This window comes from Cherax quadricarinatus, chromosome 35 (genome assembly GCF_038502225.1).
Source record: "Cherax quadricarinatus isolate ZL_2023a chromosome 35, ASM3850222v1, whole genome shotgun sequence".
Lineage (NCBI taxonomy): Eukaryota > Metazoa > Arthropoda > Malacostraca > Decapoda > Parastacidae > Cherax > Cherax quadricarinatus.
The window spans coordinates 10,587,906-10,602,920 of NC_091326.1; the positions used below are offsets into that span (position 1 = coordinate 10,587,906).

At 39.4% G+C, this 15,015-nt stretch overlaps 1 protein-coding gene across 3 annotated transcripts in view; it reads right to left on the minus strand.

Moving 5' to 3' along the window:
* Positions 1-15,015, minus strand: part of S1P (membrane-bound transcription factor site-1 protease) — an 84,992-nt gene that overhangs the window by 55,653 nt on the left and 14,324 nt on the right. The gene's annotated exons all lie outside the window — the stretch shown is intronic.

Here is a 15,015-nt window from a genome sequence, read left to right on the forward strand (position 1 = left end):
AGAAAAATTTAAGAAACAAACTAATGTTATAGCTTGCTTATTTCAAACCATGTATGTACATTTACTATGTTTACTACATTTCACACTTAGGAAATCTTCTTTCAACAAACCAGCCGTATCCCACTGAGGCAGGGTGGCCCAAAATGAAAAACAAAAGTTTCTCTTCACAACTTAAGTAATGTATACAGAAGGGGTTACTAGCCCCTTGCTCCCAGCATTTTAGTTGCTTCTTACAAGACATGGCTTATGGAGGAAGAATTATGTTCCACTTCCCCATGGAGTATTTAACCCCTTGACTGTCGCAACCCTCCTGGTGTCGCAAAAATTAAAAAAAAAAATTATTTTTTCTTATGAAATGATAAGAGAATCTTTTCCCAATTGCAATGACACAAAAAAAAATGATATTTGATGGAAAACTGACGGAATTACACTCTCGCGCAGTTAGCGACCTCGGCAATATTTAAAAATTGGCGATTTTGTTCACTGTGAGCCCTATTTTTGGCTAATTCTGTTGTTCCAGTTGACCAAACTCATAGCTATTTCTTTAGAACTCCATTTTTTCTATCGATTTCAACCACCCAATACCGTGGTCAGAAATTTGCAATTTGGCCAATTTCACGAAAAATAAAAAATATGACAATTTCAAAATAAGGTCCAGAATGAACAATGCAGACATTCCTGGCTCTAAAATAACATTTTCTTTGTTCATCAGTCACATTTTCAGGCCCCTCTGATATTACTCTTGCTTTCTATTTTGAATTTTTATTCAAACAAAAAATAGAAGATTTACTGTTATGCAGACTACTGCAATACTGTAATAATTGTACAAATAATGTCAACCCATTCATGACTGCATATTAGAATGGCTAGTTGGACATTTATTGGACAATGACATCATTTGTTTACTTTTGAACATTGGCAAAAATCAAACATTTCCCCTACTTTGAGCTCCATTTCAAGGCTCTTTTTGTAGTAAAACCAATCAAAATCACCTCTATTTCTATAATATGTTTTCCATTCTATCAAATGAGACCAAGAAAATGAGAATACAGCCATAAATACTATACGAAAACAAACCACAAAGTCAGCATTTTAATTAAAAAAACAGTCGGAGTTTTTTTTTCTCATTATGCACTGCATGCTCCAGAATTTTTTTTATATGGTGCACACTGACCACACAGACCCATTCTCTCACATGTGGGCCTACCAGCTTTCTCCTGCTTGATTTGAAGCCGCTAGAATTTATGAGTACTATATATACGTCAAACACGGTACCTCGTATGATGTATATATACGACCGAAACAGTCAAAGGGTTAAGAAAAAATTGCACAAAATGTAAATGTGGGGATATAGTTTTTGAATGGCTAGTGCTTTTATTTAATAAATGTATGGAAGAGGGTAAGGTACCTAGAGACTGGCAGAGAGCATGCATAGTTCCCTTGTATAAAGGCAAAGGAAACAAAAGAGAGTGTAAAAATTATAAGGGAATAAGTCCGTTGAGTTATAGGTAGTAGGTTGGTAGACAGCAACCACCCAGGGAGGTACTAACGTCCTGCCAATTGAGTGTAAAACGAAAGCCTGTAATTGTTTTACATGATGGTAGGATTGCTGGTGTCCATTTTGCTGTCTCATAAACATGCAAGATTTCAGGTACGTCTTGCTACTTCTACTTACACTTGGGTCACACTACACATACATGTACAAGCATATACATACACACCCCTCTGGTTTTCTAATATTTTCTTAATAGTTCTTGTTCTTGTTTATTTCCTCTTACCTCCATGGGGAAGTGGAACAGAATTCTTCCTCCGTAAGCCACGAGTGTTTTAAGAGGCGGCTAAAATGCCAGGAGCAAGGAGCTAGTAACCCCTTCTCCTGTATATATTACTAAATGTAAAAGGAGAAACTTTCGTTTTTCCTTTTGGGCCACCCCACCTCGGTAGGATACTGCCAGTGCGTTGAAAGAAAGAAAGAAAGAGGTCCGTTGTGTGTAGTGTAGTAGGTTGGTAGACAGCAACCACCCAGGGAGGTACTACCGCCCTGCCAAGTGAGTGTAAAACAAAAGCCTGTAATTGTTTTACATGATGGTAGGATTGCTGGTGTCCTTTTTTCTGTTTCATAAACATGCAAGATTTCAGGTATGTCTTGCTACTTCTACTTACACTTAGGTCACACTACACATACATGTACAAGCATATACGTATAAACATACCCCTCGGTTTTCTTCTATTTTCTTTCTAGTTCTTGTTCTTGTCTATTTCCTCTTATCTCCATGGGGAAGTGGAGCAGAATTCTTCCTCCGTAAGCCATGCGTGTCGTAAGAGGCGACTAAAATGCCGGGAGCAAGGGGCTAGTAACCCCTTCTCCTGTAGTATATATTACTAAATTTAAAAGGCAAAACTTTTGTTTTTCCTTTTGGGCCACCCCACCTCAGTGGGATATGGCTGGTACTTTGAAAGAAAGAAAAAAGTCCGTTGAGTATACCTGGTAAGTGTATGATAGAGTTATTACTGAAAGAATTAAGAGTAAGATGGAGAGCAGGATAGAAGATGAGCAAGGAAGCTTAGGAAAGGTAGGGGGTGTGTAGACAAGTGTTTGCAGTGAAACATATAGGTGAACAGTATTTAGATAAGGGTAAAGAGGTGTTTGTGGCATTTATGGATTTGTTAAAGGCATATGATAGGGGGGAAATGTGGCAGAGGTTGCAAATGTATGGAATAGGAGGTAGGTTATTGAAAGCATAGTGAGACTCATGTTAGAGTATGCAGGTGAGAGGGAGATTATTTCCCAGTAAAAGTATGCCTTAGACAGGGATGTGTGATGTCACCATGGTTTTCAATATATTTATAGATGGAATAGTAAGAGAAGCGAATGCTCGGGTGTTGGCAAGAGGTGTGGGGTTAAAAGCTAAAGAATCTAACACAAAGTGGGAGTAGTCACAGTTGCTCTTTATTGATGACACTGTGCTTTTGGGAGATTCTGAAGAGAAGTTGCAGAGGTTGGTTGATGAGTCTGGTAGGGTATGTAAAACAAGGAAATTAAAAGTGAATGTAGGAAAAAGTAAGGTGATGAGGATAACCAAAAATTTAGGTAACAGAAGACTGGATATCAGATTGGAGGGAGAGAGTATGGAGGAGGTGAATGTATTCAGATATCTGGGAGTGGACGTGTCAGCAGATGGCTCCATGAAAGATGAGGTGAATCATAGAATTGATGAGGGGAAAAAGGTGAGAGGTGCACTGAGGAGTCTGTGGAGACAGAGAACTTTATCCATGAAAGCAAAGAGGGGAATGTATGAGAGTAGTTATACCAACACTCTTGTATGGGTGTGAGGCATGGGTGGTGAATGTTGCAACAAGGAGAAGACTGGAGCCAGTGGAGATGTCATGTCTGAGGGCAATGTGTGGTGTGAATATAATGCAGAGAATCTGTAGTTTGGAGATTAGGAGGAGGTGCAGGATTACCAAAACTATAATCCAGAGAGCTGAGGAGGGGTTATTGAGATGGTTTGGACATGTAGAGAGGCTGGAACGAAACAGAATGACTTCGAGAGTATATAAATCTGTAGTGGAGGGACGGTGGGGTTAAGGGTTGGCCTAGGAAAGGTTGGAGGGAGAGAGGGGGAAAGAGGGTTTTTGTGTGCAAGGGGCTTGGACTTCCAGCAAGTGTGCGTGAGCGTGTTAGATAGGAACAAAGGGATTCAGGGAAACTAGCAGGCCGGACTTGATTCCTGGAGATGGGAAGCACAGTTCCAGCACTCTGAAGGAGGGGTGTTAATGTTGCAGTTTTATAACCATAGTGTAGGCATGCCTCTGGCAAGACAGTGATGGAGTGAATGATGATGAACATTTTTCTTTTTCGGGCCACCCTACCTTGGTGAGAAACGGCCAATGTGTTAATAAAAAAAAATAATAAATGTTAATAGGACAATCATATAAAATTGCAGTGATAAAGAAATAAAACATACTATGCACCCCTCCCTCACAATCTAAAGGCTCATTAAGAGGATTCACTCCATCTATACAATGTGAAACTCAGTCACCAAGCATTTTATTTTGCTAATGTGGAGCTGATGTTATGGCACTAGCTGCAAGGAGTTAGAGGTAATATGGGTCATTTTGGGTAGTGTGAGGCTGTGTGGGTAGTAAAGAACATTATGGCAATACAGGGATGACAAACATAAAAAATTAATATTTGTAGGTCCACATACAGAGCTTTATCTTCTACAATTCTTTTCTCAATATACAAGTGTTGTTGTACTATCTGGATTATCTCTTGCATCATGGCACATCTGAAAGATGGTTCAAGTCCTTCAAGTATGAGTAGGACCACAAAAAACAAATTCATTTATTAATCCTTAAACGGTCCAAACATATATATACGTTCACTCGCGTAGCGCCCCAAATTTTTTGAGAGAAAAAAAACTTTTTTTAAAAGGAAAGAAGAGCATATGGTACCCAGGCATCCCCAATTATTTTAATATGGCACACAGTGAATGCGCACACCCATTCTCTCATGTCTAGGTGACTCAGGCTTATTGTGGTAATGTTGAATGAATGACAAAGAAAATGTATATATACGTTTTGGGCGCTACGCGCGTGAACGTATATATACGTTTGGACCGTTTAAGGGTTAACCTGTAAACGGTCCAAACATACTTTCAACATTTGAAAGTATGTACAAAAAGTAGATTTTCTTTTTGTTTTTTTACATTTGAAAATGTGTAAAAAAAACTTTGATCTACTTTTTTTTTTTTGTTATATTTGAAAATATGTAAAAAAACCTACATCTACTTTAGTAGCACTACACATGTGAACGTAGATCTGCTTGGACCGTTTACGGGTTAAGACTGCAAGCTTGAGATAATTCAAAGGCTGGAGAATGAGGAAATAGCAGTGTCACATGGCAATGCTAATGAATAAGTTATATAAAAAAATCTACAAATAAAGGTATCAATAATACTAAAATGGTCTGTGCCACATGATCATGTGCTGCTAGAAAACTGTAACTCAATTTTTTCTATTTAAAACTGCTCTATATTCACAATTTGGTAATTTGCATTTTACAGCCTTATGCCAGAATAACCCTAGCAATTTGTCAGGTATTAGTGTTCAGCAAAGTGCCCAAAGTAGACACATGCAGTCTTAAACTTTTGCTAATTTTAATTATTATTATTATTATTATTATTATTATTATTATTATTATTATTATTATTATATTCATGAATAAGTACTGAACCCAAAGGGGTCATCATACAGCAGTTGCAAAATGGAAGGTAATCAGATCTGATATCTGAACAGAAAGGGTAGTTCCAATGCCTAGGATCAAGAGCTCTTCATCAGCATTGGTGTTATTTTTAAAAATCTAACACAGAAGCTAGCAATATTAACTCTGACCCCTACCATTAATTCTCTTTTCCTGTAAACAATGTATTTTTTTAAAACTACAGTACATGTATATAGTTTGTCTCATATGCTCAATTTAGACATATCTATCAACTGCAAATGGATGAAATAAAATACAAACATAAGTAATTAATGATTAGCAAATATTTGTTGCCAACCTTAAAAATGTATGGTGTTGAGTACTGACTGCATAGGTCTACAGACATGGTTTGTTGTATGAGGAGCCTACTGAACTGCAACATCTTGGCCTATGTGTGTGGGTGTGTGTGGGGGGGGGGGGAGAGTCCGTGACGTCAGCATGGCCAGGGAGCCCTGCTATAAATGTACAGGTTGGACATCACTAATCCAGCATCATCGAGACCTGTAGGGTGCCAGATTAGTGATTTTGCTGGATTACAGAGTGGTTAGGTTAGAATATTAGAATACACTTAACCCAACGGCGATATTTACGCATTGGCGATTTTACCCACTTTATGCCCTATTTTTGGCCATTCCATTGGTCCAGTCTACCAAACTCATAACTATTTCACTAGTATTCCTTCTATTCTGTCAACTGAGTACAAGAAACTGCCCATTCACCTATTTCAACTACCCAATAAAATGGTCAGAAATTGGTGATTTGGCCAATTTCACACATACTGTATTTCAAAAGATGCCAATTTCAAAATAGGGTCCAATAAACAATGCAGACATTCTTAGCACTAAAATAACATCTTCTCTGTTCACTAGTCACATCTCTAGGCCCCTCATATTACATTTGCTTCCCATTTTGAATTTTTATACACACAAAAAATAGATTTACTGTAATACAGACTACTGCATTCTTGTGATACGTAATAGTATAAATAATATCAACTCATTTGTGACTGTGTATTAGACCGGCCAGTTGGACATGTATTGGACAGTAACGTCATTTGTTTACTCTTGAACATCAGCAAAAATCGAACATTTCCACTAATCTGAGCTCAATTTTAAGGTACATTCTGGCATGAAACCAATAAAAATTACAGTGGACCCTCAACCAGCGATGGCATCGATTAACAATAAATCTGACTAGCGATACATTTTAACGCAAAAATTTTGCCTCGACTAGCGCTTAAAAACCCAACCAGCGCTATTTGTTCCATATGAGACGCGTCCACTTTGGCCTGAGCGCACCTCACTTGTATCGTGGGTGCCAGTGTTTACAAGCCATCCACCGTGGTCGCTTCCAAACATACAACTGGAACATTTCATATTATCACAGCCTTTGTAGTGATTGCACCTGCAAAATAAGTCACCATGGGCCCCAAGGAAGCTTCTAGTGCCAACCCTACAGCAAAAAGGGTGAAAATTACTATGGAGATGAAGAAAGAGATCATTGCTAAGTATGAAAGTGGAGTGCGTGTCTCTAAGCTGGTCAGGTTGTATAATAAACCCCAATCAACCATCGCTACTATTGTGGGCAAGAAAACGGCAATCAAGGAAGCTGTTCTTGCCAAAGGTGCAACTATGTTTTCGAAACCGAGATCGCAAGCGGTAGAAGATGTTGAGAGACTCTTATTGGTGTGGATAAATGAGAAACAGATAGCAGGAGATAGCATCTCTCAAGCGATCATATGTGAAAAGGCTAGGAAGTTGCATGACGATTTAATTAAAAAAATGCCTGCAACTAGTGATGTGAGTGAATTTAAGGCCAGCAAAGGTTGGTTTGAGAGATTTAACCCTTTGAGGGTTTTCGTCGTACTAGTACGTTTTACGCGTAGGGGTTTTTGATGTACTAGTACTCATAAATTCTAGCGGCCTCAAATCTAGTGGGAGAAAGCTGGTAGGCCTTCATATGAAAGAATGGGTCTATGTGGTCAGTGTGCACAGTCTAAAAAAAATCCTGCAGCACACAGTGCATAATGAGAAAAAAAAAACTTTGACCATTTTTTTTTAATAAATCAGCGACTTTGCAGTGTATTTTCGTATGGTATTTATTGTTGTATTCTAGTTTTCTTGGTCTCATTTTATAGAATGGAAGACATATTACAGAAATTGAGATGATTTTGACTGGTTTTACAAAGAAAGGTGCCTTGAAATTGAGCTCAAAGTAGCAGAAATGTTCGATTTTTACCAAACTTCAAAAGTAAACAAATCGTGCCAGGCGTGCAATACACGTCAATTGGCGAGTCTAATATTCTTTCACAAGTGCACCAATAATATTTATACCATTTTTTACACTAATGCAGTAGTCTGCATAACAGTAAATCTTATATTTTTTGTGAAAATAAAAATTCAAAGTGGAAAGCAAAAGAATATAAGAGGGGACTTGAGACATGACTAATGACTAGAGGAAATGTCATTTTAGTGCCAGGAATGTCTTTCTTGTTTATTCTGGACCCTATTCCGAAATTGGCATCTTTTGAAATTTGTGTGAAATTGGCAAAATTGCTAAATTCTGACCACTGTACTGGATAGTTGAATTTCATAAATGAGTGGTTTCTTGCATCCATTCGATAGAAAAAATGGAGTTCTAGCGAAATATTCATGTTTTTTGTCGACTAGTACAGTGAAATTGGCCGAAAATGGGGCTCAAAGTGGGCAAAATCGCCGATGCGTAAACATCGCCGAGACCGCTAACTTTGCGAGAGCATAATTCCGTAAGTTTTCTATCAAATTTCAAACTTTTGGTGTCTTTATGATCGGGAAAAGATTCTCTATCTTTTCATAAGAGAAAATAATTTTTTTTTTTTTTTAAATTTGGCCGACCCTGAGAACGAGTTTCGGAGAGGGCCTGTCGACCCTCAAAGGGTTAAGAAGCGTAGTGGCATTCATAGTGTGATAAGGCATGGTGAGGCTGCCAGTTCGGACCACAAAGTGGCTGAAAAATATGTGCAGGAATTCAAGGAGTTCATAGACAGTGAAGGACTGAAACCTGGACAAGTGTTTAATTGTGATGAAACAGGCCTGTTTTGGAAGAAAATGCCAAGCAGGACGTACATTACTCAGGAGGAAAAGGCACTCCCAGGACAAAAGCCTATGAAAGACCGGCTTACTCTGTTGATGTGTGCCAATGCTAGTGGTGATTGCAAAGTGAAGCCTTTATTGGTGTATCACTCTGAAACTCCCAGAGTGTTCAGGAAAAACAATGTCGTCAAGGCTAATTTGTGTGTGCTGTGGAGGGCAAACAGTAAGGCATGGGTCACTAGGGACTTTTTCTATGACTGGTTACACCATGCACTTGCCCCCAATGTGAAAAATTACCTAACTGAAAAGAAATTAGACCTTAAGTGCCTCCCAGTATTAGACAATGCTCCTGGTCATCCTTCAGACTTGGCAGAGCGACTTTCTAGGGACATGAGCTTCATTAAGGTGAAGTTTTTGCCTCCTGATACCACTCCTCTCCTGCAGCCCATGGACCAGCAGGTCATTTCCAACTTCAAGAAACTGTACACAAAAGCTATGTTTGAAAGGTGCTTTGTAGTGACCTCAGAAACTCAGCTGACTCTAAGAGAGTTTTGGAAAGATCATTTTACCATCCTCAATTGTGTAAACATTATAGGTAAGGCTTGGGAGGAAGTGACTAAGAGGACCTTGAACTCTGCTTGGAAAAAACTGTGGCCAGAATGTGTAGACAAAAGGGATTGTGAAGGGTTTGAGGCTAACCCTGAGAATCCTATGCCAGTTGAGGAATCCACTGTGGCACTGGAGAAGTCCTTGGGGTTGGAGGTTAGTGGAGAGGATGTGGAAGAGCTGGTGGAGGAGGACAATGAAGAACTAACCACTGATGAGCTGCTAGATCATCTTGAACAGCAAGAGGGCAGACCTGAGGAAACTGCTTCGGAGGAGGGGATAGAGAAATTGAAGTTGCCTACTTCTAAGATTAAGGAAATGTGTGCAAAGTGGCTTGAAGTGCAAGCCTTTTTTGATGAAAATCACCCTGACACAGCTACTGCAAGCCATGTTGGCAACCTGTACACTGACAATGTTGTGAACCACTTTAACCACTAAAGGAACAAGAGGTACAGGTATCTATGGACAGATATGTTGTGCGACAGAAGTCCAGTGACTCTGAAGCTGGTCCTAGTGGCATTCAAAGAACAAGGGAAGTAACCCCAGAAAAAGACTTGCTACCTCAAGTGCTAATGGAAGGGGATTCCCCTTCTAAACACTAAGAAGATCAACGGTCTCCCCTCCTCCCATCCCATCAATCATCACCAGATCTTCAATAAAGGTAAGTGTCATGTAACTGTGCATGTCTTCTTCAGTTTGTGTGTATTAAAATTAATATTTCATGTGGTAAAAAAATTTTTTCAATACTTTGGGGTGTCTTGCACGGATTAATTTGATTTCCATTATTTCTTATAGGGAAAATTAACTTGACTAACGATTACTTCGATTAACGATGAGCTCTCAGGAACGGATTAATATCGCTGGTTGAAGGTCCACTGTATATGCATTTCTGTAATATATCTTCCATTCTATCACATGAGACCAAAAAACAAGAATATAACCACACAAATCATATAAAAATATGTACACCGCAAAGACTAGTTTACAACATAAACACAGTTGCAATTTATTTATCATCATGCATTGCATGCTGTAGGACTTTTTTTTATTTAGTGCACACTTACCACACAGACCTATTCTCTCATATGTAGGCCCAAATTTGCTGGTCACAGCTTATTTGAGTGAGCTGAGCTCATGGTGACCAACAGTGGCTTCAAAGCCACCTTATATTTTATGAACAATGTATGGTGTATGCGCTTTACACAACGAGAAGCATGTCTTTTATTCGTTTGGAACCATGGCTAGGGCTAAAAGTGAGCAGGTTATGACAGTAAATGGAGAAAAAGAAATTGGAATGACTTATGCAGCAGGAAGAGCCACCAAACACTAGCGGCAGGTTCGTGTGGCAACCCCAGAAATTTGAAGTTATACTAGCCGAAATTAGTGCCGGATTACTGATGGAACTGGATTACTGATTGTGGGATTAGTGATGGCCAACCTGTATTAGAATTATCTATATACAGCCTCTCCTCACTTAACGACAGAGTTCCGTTCCTAAGACCACGTCGGTAAATGAATTTGTTGCTAAGCAAGGAGCATACTATAATGGTACAGTGGAACCCCAAGTTTCAGCTGCTTCGAGTAGACTGCTTTTTTTCAGCTAAATTTTGTCCCAAGTTTCACCGTGTCCCGTGTTTCGGCCAGCGTGCCAGACCTGTCTGCCTGCCCGCGCCTGTGTGCCTGCCCGGACAGACATCATGAGCCAGTCTAGCTTTGTTTATCCTTGAGTAAATATTACCCTGCACGCTCATCCAAACATTTAACAATAAATTCATAACTTCCTAGTGGCAGCTCTTTGATAAAGAAAGTGAGAAACATGATAGAATTGAAGAAAGAAATTGTAGCAAAGTACTAAAGTGGAGGAGGAAGAGAGAGGGGAGAATGTGCCTTCTTCAGTGATTCTGCGATATGTACGATACTAAAGCAGCATGAGTCAATAAAGGCTATAGCACCAGACAGCGATAAAGTGTAGCATTAACAGTGTAGCAAGTAAGTTAAGCGATTAAGCAATAGAAAAATGATGACATGAAACTTAACTCCTCCACTGTTGTTTGATGTATATAGGGCGACTGAAAACACCGCCGCCTCTGCTGCCGCTTATGCTTATGCTCTCAGTGGCCCTTATACACCCAACATCAACACAACATAACACCAGTCATGACATATGTAATAACATATTTTATTCATTCTAGAGTATATGTCATATTTCTATGTTATTAATATTGTTTATTATGTCATATTAGATGAATTGTGATAGATAAATAAGCTGTAGAGTTGATATTAGTATTGAAGGACTATCTTGTCCTGCCTCCAAACTCTCCTGCCTCTCTCATATCCATCATATCTTCATTTATCCATTAAAATTAGTGCTTTATATTTATTTCTCATTGTTTTCTGCATGTAAAACTATAGCATTTATTCTTTAAAAAAAAATATTTTTTGTGAATATTTTTGGGTGGAACGGATTAATTGGATTTATATTACAGTGGACCCTCGCCTAACGAACACATCGCATAACGTTAAATCTGCCCAATGAAGCATTTGAGTGTAAAAATTTTGGCCTGGCTAACGATAAAAAACTCGCCCAACGTGATTCATCTGGTACACGTCCAAGTGTGGCCTGAGCGCACCTCAGTTGCCCCTTGTGTGCCAGTGTTTACAAGCTAGCCAGTGCAGTCACATCTACGCATACATTCAGTACATTTCATATTATCACAGTGTTTTTAGTGCTTGTAACTGCCAAGTAAGTCACCATGGGCCCCAAAAAAGCTTCTAGTGCCAACCCTGTGGTAAAAAGGGTGAGAATTATTATGGAAATGAAGAAAGAGATAATTGCAAAGAACAAAAGTGGAGTGCATGTCTCGGAACTGGCCAGGTTGTATATCAAACCAGAATTAACCATCGCTACTATCTTGGCCAACAAAGCGGAAATCAAAGAAGCCGTTCTTGCAAAAGGTGCAAGCTTGTTTTCGAAACAGAGATCACAAGTACTCGAAGATGTTGAGAGACTGTTATTGGTGTGGATAAACAAAAAACAGATATCAGGAGATAGCATCTCTCACGCGATCATATGTGAAAAGTCTAGGAAGTTGCATGACGATTTAATTAAAAAAAATGCCTGCAACTAGTGGTGATGAGAGTGAATTTAAGGCTAACAAAGATTGGTTTGAGAGATTTAAGAATTGTAGTGGCATACACAGTGTGATAAGGCATGGTGAGGCTGCCGGTTCGAACCAAAAAGCGACTGAAAAATATGTGCAGAAATTCAAGGAGTACATAGAGGCTGAAGAATTGAAATCCCAACAAGTGTTTGTGACAAAACAGGCCTGTTTTGGAAGAAAATGCCAAACAGGACCTACATTACTCAGGAGAAAAAGGCACTCCCAGGACATAAGCCTATGAAAGACAGGCTTACTCTTTTGTTGTTTGGTAATGCTAGTGGTGATTGCAAAGTGAAGCTTTTATTGGTGTATCACTCTGACACTCCCAGTGTGTTCAGGAAAAACAATGTCCTCACGGCTAATTTGTGTATGATGTGGAGGGCAAACACTAAGGCATGGGTCACTAGGGACTTTTCTATGACTGGTTTCACCATGTGTTTGCCCCCACTGTGAAAAATTACCTCCTGGAAAATAAATTGGGCCTTAAGTGCCTCCTGGTATTAGACAATGCTCCTGGTCATCCTTCAAAACTTGGCAGAGCGAATTTCTAGGGACATGAGCTATATCAAAGTGAAGTTTTTGCCTCCTAATGCCACCCCTTTCCTGCAGCCCATGGACCAGCAGATCATTTCAAACTTCAAAAAACTCTACACAAAAGCTATGTTTCAAAAGTGCTTTGAAGTGACCTCAGACACTCAATTGACCCTAAGAGTTTTGGAAAGATCACTTTAGTGTCCTCAGTTGTATAAACCTTATAGGTAAGGCTTGGGAGGGAGTGACTAAGAGGACCTTGAACTCTGCTTGGAGGAAATTGTGGCCAGAATGTGTAGAAAAGAGAAACCTATGCCAGTTGCGGAATCTACTGTGGCATTGGGGAAGTCCTTGGGGTTGGAGGTTAGTGGGGAGGATGTGGAAGAGTTGGTGGAGGAGGATGATGAAGAACTAACCACTGATGAGCTGCAAGAGCATCTGCAACAGCAAAAGGCCAGACCTGAGGAAAGTGCTTCAGAGGAGAGGAGAGAGAAATTGAAGAAGTTGCCTACTTCAAAGATTAAGGAAATGTGTGCAAAGTGGGTTGAACTGCAAACCTTTATGGATGAAAATCACCCTGCACACAGCTATTGCAAGCCATGCTTGTGACTATTACAATGACAATATTGTGGCCCATTTTAGGCAAATCTTAAAGGAACGCGAGGTACAGAGCTCTATGGACAGATTTGTTGTGCGACAGAGGTCCAGTGATTCTCAAGCTAGTCCTAGTGGCACTAAAAGAAGGGAAGTAACCCCGGAAGAGGACTTGCTACCTCAAGTCCTCATGGAAGGGGATTCCCCTTCCAAACAATAACTTCCACTATCTCCCCTCTTCCCATCCCATCAATCACCACCAAATCTTCAATAAAGGTAAGTGTCATGTATTCTTTATTTAGTACAGTAGTAATTGTGCATGTCTTCTTTTTGTGTGTAGGAAAATGTATATTTCATGTTGTAAAAAAAATTTTTTCATACTTTGGGGTGTCAGGAACGGATTAATCTGATTTCCATTATTTCTTATGGGGAAAATTAATAATTCAGTCAACAATAATTTTGTCTAACGATGAGCTCTCAGGAATGGATTAATATCGTTAGCTGAGGGTCCACTGTATTTCTTACGGGAACTGTTGCTTCGATTTTAGGCCATTTCGACTTTAGGCCTAGCTCCTGGAACGGATTACGGCCGAAACTCAGGGTTCCACTGTACGTAGTGGGTTTGTGTCAACCATCTTTGATATTGTTTTAATGCCACCTTTTTAAATGTTATACAGTACTGTACTGTATATTGCAATAAACGGAATAGAGGAAATATCTCTAATATACATTATTTAGGTATGCATACTGGTCAGAGAGCCCGTCCTAAATCCAAGTCGTCAGTAAATGTCGTTAAGTGAGAAGAGGCTGTACTACACAAGTATCACTGTTGACACTACCGCTAACATAAAATCTCAATGCAGACTTGGTCCATTGTATTGGAAGCCTGCTGGATACAAACTACCGCTAATGGACAAAATCTCGATGCTGCATACTTGGTCCCTTGCATGGTGAGTGTACCAGATGCACACACTACTACTGTTAAAAGACAAAATCATGATGCAGCAGACTTAGTCCTTTGTATCAAACATTTATTTGCTAAATATTTCATTGGTTATATCTGAAATCTGCTACACAAGGATCCATTATCAATGTTTTGATAATGTGATCATTTTATTTTTCAAAAACACCAGCCATCTCTCACCAAGGTAGGGTGACATAGAGAAGAAAATGCTCTCACCATTATTCATTCAATTGCTGTTGTGCCAGAAGTCTGTAGGCATAACAATTCAATTGGCCCTCTCAACTGCAACATCCCCACCCCTTCCTCAGCGTGCAGGCACTGTACTTCCCACTTCCAGGATTTGAGCCTGGACTAACAGGTTTTCCTGAATCCCTTCATAAATAATACCTTGCTACCATTCCAATAACAAGTCATGCCATAAAAACCCTTGCTTCCATTCTGATCTAATATTCTCACACAAGCCTGCTGGATGTTCAAGCTCTTAGAACTTGAAACTCCTTTTATCCTCTCTCTCCAACTCTACCACCACCAATTTATACACCCTTTTGGTCATCTTATTCTACTCAATCCTCTATATAAATGCCCAAACTATCTCTACAACCCCTCCTCAACCCTCTGAATTATACCTTTGGTACCCTCACACCATTAAAGTTCTAGCCTTTGAATTACCTGCCTAATATTCACACCACATATCGCCCTGAAATACAATATCTCCATTGCCTCCAACCTCCTACTCACTGTAATGTTAAAAATCAAAACCCATACTCCCTTCTATTTAAAAAAATGATTACTCACTATTTCTACAAAACTGAATGAAATGTG